Source organism: Myotis davidii, unplaced genomic scaffold, assembly GCF_000327345.1.
Source record: "Myotis davidii unplaced genomic scaffold, ASM32734v1 scaffold541, whole genome shotgun sequence".
In the NCBI taxonomy this organism is placed as follows: Eukaryota; Metazoa; Chordata; class Mammalia; order Chiroptera; family Vespertilionidae; genus Myotis; species Myotis davidii.
In genome coordinates this window covers 90961-98020 of record NW_006291432.1, presented here as the reverse complement: position 1 = coordinate 98020, position 7060 = coordinate 90961, and the positions used below count along the sequence as shown (strand labels likewise).

Sequence of the window (7060 nt, the reverse complement as noted above, 5' to 3'; positions counted from 1 at the left end):
AGTCCTCAGGTGAAACTGCTATCATTATTTTCTTATTCTTTCTTTTTTCCCACCATTTTCTTACTCACTTCTCCCTTTCTCATCCTGTTTCTCTTCTCTTTTCCCTGCTTTAGTTTTTCTCTTTCCTTTCTTTTTACCCCTTGTTAAAAATTAATCTTCTTTCTCTGCTTTATTGATGCATTATTATATTGTCAAGTCTCTTGGCTTACTAATATATCTAATTTCCTCTCCCCTACTCTGAGTCTCTACACCCTTCTCTGTTGTCCTTCTTCACTAGCCAATTTTTTAATGCATTTTTTCCTCTCCTCTCTTGCTCCCTTCTTCTCCTAATTGCTTCATTATTTTCACTCACTAAACACAAGTCTATATGCTCTCTCCTCTATTCTCCTTTTCCAAAAATAGATGAATATAGAGAGGTCAGTGGTCGACAAACTGCGGTCCTTTGAGTGTGGCTCTTCCACAAAATACCACATGCGGACATCTACATACAGTGCGATTGAAACTTCGTGGCCCATGCACAGAAGTGGGTATTTTGTGGAAGAGCCGGTATTTTGTGGAAGAGCCACACTCAAGGGGCCAAAGAGCCGCATGTGGCTCACAAGCCACAGTTTGCCGAGCCGCAGTTTGCTGACCACTACCCTTGGGAATCGGGCCTAAGCTGGCAGTCAGACATCCCTCTTGCAGTCCAGGACCCCTCGCTCCTTACCACCTGCCTGCTCACTGCTTCTTTCCACTCAGCTCACTGCTCCTTAGCACTTCCATGGAGGCAGGAGAGGCTCCCGCCACTGCCACTGTACTCACCGGCTGTGAGCCCTATCTTTCTGTGTAGTTGTATGTGGGCCATCTGCTCTCTTCCTTCTCACTTAGGGCAAGCAGCATGTGAAGGCAGAGTACACTGTTGTGGAACGCAGAGGGCTGCCCAGAGCTGAGAGGAGTGGCCAGGTCCACGGGGTGAGAGTTGGACACAGAGGACTCTATCTCACCCAATTGTGGGGTGGGCTGGCTGGCCATCATCTGCCTGACCCCACCCAGGGAGGGACCGAGCAGGGTGTCCACCTCTCCATTCTCCATCCTTCCATCTGTGACACCTGTCACCTTTGCCAGGCCTCCCCCAAAGTGAGTTCAGCTCAATCCCTGAATGTAAAAAGGCAGGAGGGGCAGGCATCCACTCCAGTGTCCCCTGCCTCCATGGCAGTGCTAAGGAGCAGTGAGCTGAGTGGAAAGAAGCAGTGAGCAGGCAGGTGGTAAGGAGCGAAGGGACCTGGACTGCAAGAGGGATTTCCAACTGTCAGCTTAGGCCCATTCCACACAGGGAACAGGCCTAAGCCAGCAGGCGGACATTCCCTGAGGGGTCCTGGACTACAAAAGGGCAAAGGCTGGGCTGAGGGACCCCTCATCCACTCCAGTGCCCCCTGATTCTCAGCGACAGGATCTGGTCAATAGGACTTGGTCTCAGGACAGTGGCCACAGCTGCAGAACATAGATCTGTTTCAAGAAAAGTTGGGAATGCAGATTTTCGTATGAGCCCCTATTCCAAAAGGTGGCAGTTTATTCACATTGTGGCAAAGACACCTTCAAGAGTAACATAAGTGGGTAAAGTCAGGGCCAAACTGGGCCATTTCTTCATCCAATCTTTCTGAGGCATGTGAACAGAACCAAGTCTCAACTCTTTGCAGGACACTCCCAGAGTTTTTATAAGCCTAAAGGACAGTAGTCTGTCTCCATTTCTTGTTGTTTGGGATTTTTTCATCATTGGATAAAAGGATATGTATATTGGGGCAATCCTCTCAAGATACAATATTCCAGTTACACCCATGTGACAACAACAGCACCCCTCAGAGGGAGAGAGCCAACAGATGGGGAGCAGGGAATTCTGAAAACCAAAGTGATGACAGAGATGCTAAGCCTTTCCTTCACGTGTCTGACACCCCTCTGCAGGTGGCCTGCAGGCCGGGCATCTGCTGGACCTTTGCCACTTGATGTCCTGGCAGGCTGCCCTGGGCCCTGCTAGGTGGTATGCAGGGCCGCCTGGGCCCAGGGGAGTCACGCCCCCATCCAAGCCACTCCTGGTACAGCTCCTGCACATGGGTGCTGGTCTCTGGGGGCCACACTTGGATGGCAGCGTAGATACCTTCCATCTGCCACAGCAGTGCCCTGTCTGCACACCCATTCTCTGCCTGGGCCTTCATGAAGTGGCATGGGAACTTTCCCCTCTACAGCTTCAGGACCACTTCTGGATGTTCTGAAAGCTGTAAGCAGCCTCAAAGCATAGTAGAACCTCTCCGTCCCTTTCAAGGGTGACCTCTTGGAAGTCTTTGTTCCTCAGGGTGCTGTAGGTGAGCACTCCCATTTCCTCATTGAACAGCTTCTTGGCCATGTGCCTGAAGATGTGCACCAGGTGTCCGTCGGAGCTGGCACCCTCATGGAGCCTCACCTCCTTCTCCTTCATGTCTCCAAACAGAATGTCCACAGCAGCATCACTTGAGGCGAGGTCACTTTGCTCCATTATCTGGACAATTTCACCTGAGGTTAACACACAGTCAGCACCCTGGGAACTGTGTGAAGCTGTGGGAACATCTTCTCAAAGGGTCTCCAGTTTCTTGTCATAACACAGGGCCACAATGATGTGGAAAATCTTGTCTGGGGACAGGTTCTGCCATCTGGTGAAGTAATCCTTCACCAAAAAGCCCATGATCTGCTGGGGAGACTTGGCTGTGCAGAGTTGGGGGGTGATGGGGTAACCGAGCACATGCTCTGCATATTGGTCCCAGCTGGGGCAGGTGGAGGTCAGCAAGGGTAGCCGGGGCTCTTCCTCACCATGCTGGCAGTGCCGATACACAAATTCCTTCTGACTCTCCAGGATGATGAAGTCTGCAGCTATCTTCATGTCAAAGACAGTGCACCCCAAGGCTTCTGAAGAAGCCTCAGAGCCTTCTGGATGCATCAGTGACACTGAGGGTGAATTTAGCAGCAAAATAAGGCAGGAACTAAGGACATACAGATACTGCCAGCACTTTGTGCTGTGAGGTATCACATTTCTTATTAAGGTTCAGAACATGGAAGAAGTCCTTGGTGTTCTGTTGAGAAACTTGGACTCCTTCCTCTGAGGCCACACAATTGTCACACACCAGGCAGTCACTCAGAAATATCTTGGCATCTGCCAACTTATGGAATTCTTCTTTCTCTCCGTTCTCCTAAACCGGAATCCGAACATTGACTGCAGCATTCTCTTAGTCATCGGTTTTCATTTTTTTTACTACATTGTTTCCCTGTGCAGTGATCACACTTCATCTGGAGCGGGGTGGGGGCCAGCTCGAGTGACCTAGAGGAAGCACAGGGAGAGCAGTCAGTCACTGCTGGTTGCCCCCTGGTGCTGCTGGCGGGATCCTTTCTTCCTTGTGGAGCATCTAGGGAGGGGAAGCGGCCGCAGTGCCCGAGGCCAAGTTCCAGGAGGCTGGCAGCACTGTCGGGATCGTGCTGCAGGCGCTGGTCCGTTGGTGCCTGTCCTGTCCTCTGGAGATTGAACCTACAGGACTACTAAGGAAGCCAGTCCCTAGTTTCACCCTGTCTCCACCACCCATTGGAGTCTGAGGGCCAGGAGGAAGGACCAAGAGGCCTGCCTTCCAGCTGCTTGCCAATCCCTGGGCCACTCACTCCAGTTCCCTGCTAACCATCCCCTGATCAATGGGAGCCTGTGGGCCAGGGGAGGGACCAAGCCGTTCTGCCCGCCCACTCAAAATGTCACTGCTGTCATGGATTCATTGGAGCCTGAGGGACCCTTGGTGATTGTGGGGGCCACCTAAGCAATTGGATTGAGATCTGGTGATTGTGGGGGGGTCCCTCATGGTCTTGAAACCACTCCTGCACAATACGAGCACCGTGGCATGGCACGTTGTCTTATTGGAAGAAGCCATCTCCATTGGGATGCGCCATCAACATGATAGGATGAACTTGATCAGTAATGATACTTAGGTATGTTGTGCTATTCAGACATTTGTTTATAATGGTCTGGCCCTCTAGCAACTTCAGTGTGAAATTATAGTTAATTTGCCTACAAATGTCAGGTGGTCATAATAATCTGGCCACTTAGTGTGTGTGTGCGCGCGTGTATCTTTTTTTAATTTATTGGTTATATTATTTTTTTACTTTTCTTCTTATTCATTTATTTTGTTTCTACCTCTTCTATACTGAACCATGGCCATTACCCTATTTATTCAATTACTTTACCTTACTTTCTGGAAATAAGCTCTGTCTCTACAGATTCTGCTCCCCCTCTTTTTTCCTGGGTGTTGGTTGTTTGCATTTTTTTTTTGGTCTATTTGTTTGATTTGTGGAGTTTTCTCCCCATATATGTATATTTTCCCCCTCTTTTTTCTATTTTTTCTTTTCTTAATATCATTTTTGCTCTCTTTATCTCTCCTAGTACTCTTCTCTGGTGGTCACTTTTATTGGGGTTATCAGTGTCGTGAATAGATTCGTGTTTTGTTCCCTTTGTGTCATGTCTTGTTGAGTTGTAATTTGTGCTATTTGGTCAATGTGGTAGAGAGTGAGCCAAATAACCAGGCACCCTGAGATGAAACTACTCCACCCACAAATGGGACAATAACTCCATATGATCTCACTCATATGTGGGATATAATGAACATAAACTAATGAACAAAAATAGATCCAGAGACAGAGAAACACCCAACATACTGTCAAACCTCAGAGGGAAGACAGTTGCAGATGGAGATGCAGGGTAAGAGATCAACCAAAGGACTTGCATGCATGCATATTAGCATAACCAATGGAAGTGGACACTGGGTAGTGGGACTTGTCCTGGGGGGTGGGATTGGCTGGAGAGGGGTCGATGGGGGGGAAAAGGAGACATATGTAATACTTTAAACAAAAAAATTAATTCATTAAAAAAATAAAACACCTACTGGCCTTTACCCTCCCCCGGCATTGTCTATGCTGAGAGGCAGGTGCAGGCTAGGAGAAGACCATGGGGGAAAGTGGACTTATGTAATACTTTGAATAATAAAAAAATTAAAAATAAATAAATTTAATATTAAAAACAAAACAACCCACCTCCCCCAAACAAAACAAAAACATTTTAAAGATATATTACTTATTAAAAAGTCAAAACAGCTTGGCTAGTATGGCTCAGTGGTTGGGCATTAACCTATGAACCAGGAGGTCATGGTTTGAATTCCAGTCAGGGTCCATTCCCGGGATGCAGGCTCGATTCTCAGTGGGGGTGTGCAAGAGGCAGCCGATCAATAATTCTTTCTCCTCATTGATGTTTTTATCTCTCTCTCCTTCTCCCCTCCTCTTTAAAATCAATACAAATATATTTTTAAAAGTCTAAACATTTCTAAGATACATTACTTATTAAAAGTAATAATAATCTACCAGTAGCATATAAGAGTGAAATTATATAGATCATAGAGATAGAAATTTCAGTTGTTTTCTTTCTAAGCTAAGATAAGAAAAAATGTTAAAACACTTAACAGAACCTAAATGTAATATGATTTACCTAGCACAAGTTCAAACTGGAGCAGAAACCACATTTGCTTTCTTTACACTATTACAGTGTCTTCCATCTACCCTTTTGCCCTCTTCCACACAGCCCTACCTCTGCCTTGTCCCGCCCTTCACCACTTTGTTGCCTGTGCCCATGGGCTATGCATATATGCAGGTATGTTCTTTGGCTAATCTTTTCCAGTCTCCCTTACCCCACCCCTCTGCAATCCATCAGTCTGTTCCATACCTCTGGTCCTCTTTTGCTCATCAGTTTATTTTGTTCATTAGATTCTACATATAAGTGAGATGATATGGTATTTGTCTTCCCTTAATACAAAAGATTTTCCTGGTTCATACTTAATTGGTAGATACTAGAAGTGACAAATAGAGAATCTATATTTCCATAAGGCTCATACCTGCTTTTTTGTGTTTCAATGTGTGTATTTGTGAATACACATATGTTATTTCTTATTTTGTTTTAATATATTAAGTAGATATCTGCCTTCAATTAATTAATTATAATAGAATTACTTCTCAGCATGCACTATTAAGAGCCTTGTATTTATATCCTATTTTTTCAATAAAAGAGAAGCTTGATGGCCTTTGTTTTACTTGTTATTTTTCCCAGAGTCCAACATCTCCAACTCTCTTATTTCTATTAATGTGAATTAATTCTTCTAGTCCCACAGAAGCACTAAGAATGTCAAGCACAACTAAAACTCACTTTTGCTCTCAGCCTTTTAGCTTATGAGCTGGTGAGGTGTGGAAAACTGTTCCTCTTTTTAAGTTAGTTGGGTTGGAAGGAGATGCAGACAAAAAGATCTCCTCTTGTGAAATATGTGCTTGGGAAAATGTTGGTGTTTCATACCCTGTGGAGAGGATTTCAAATTTGTTGTGATGATAGCCCAACATTATACAGCAAGGCATGTGGGGTTCTGATGATTAGGTGTATAAAACAGCATTAACATCCCTTTTGCTTCTCTGTGAAATGAGAATTTTTACTTCTCATATTAAAAATAAAATAATAACATTGAAAACTCCCTTATAAGTCTGTTTCATACTTGATTTGCTTGTTTCCACAAGGTATCTCCCAGTTACATTGGTTATATTGTCAGATTATTTTATGATTAAGGCCATTACAATCCACTCTCAAATAGTCAACATAACAATGTTTAGCTGCCTTGCAGTAACAATTAGGGAACAAAGCAATTTACCATAATTAGGTACTAGCTGAAAAAAAAGTATCCACATTAAGGGAAGTGAAAAAGACTACTTTCTATGGGAAGGGATTACTGTTAAAAAACAACTTTCCCCTTGAATTACAAAGAAAATGATCACCTTTTCGTTTTCTCATTATTACAAACAAAAAACAAATGCTGGGAGAACCAAGATGGCGGCATAGGTTAACGCCGGAGTTTGCCGCCTCGAACAACCATTTCAAAAGTGAAACTAAAAGACGGAAGGGACATCATCCAGAACCACAGGAACGCTGGCTGAGTGGAATTCCTACAACTAGGAGGAAAGAGTAACGCATTCGGACACTCAGAGGCGGCGC

The 7060-nt window shown here is 45.0% G+C and overlaps 1 pseudogene; it reads right to left on the bottom strand.

The window, feature by feature from the left end:
* Positions 1 to 1913: 1913 nt before the first annotated feature.
* On the bottom strand, positions 1914 to 3291 carry LOC102766077 (annotated as a pseudogene).
* Between the last annotated feature and the right edge of the window lie 3769 nt (positions 3292 to 7060).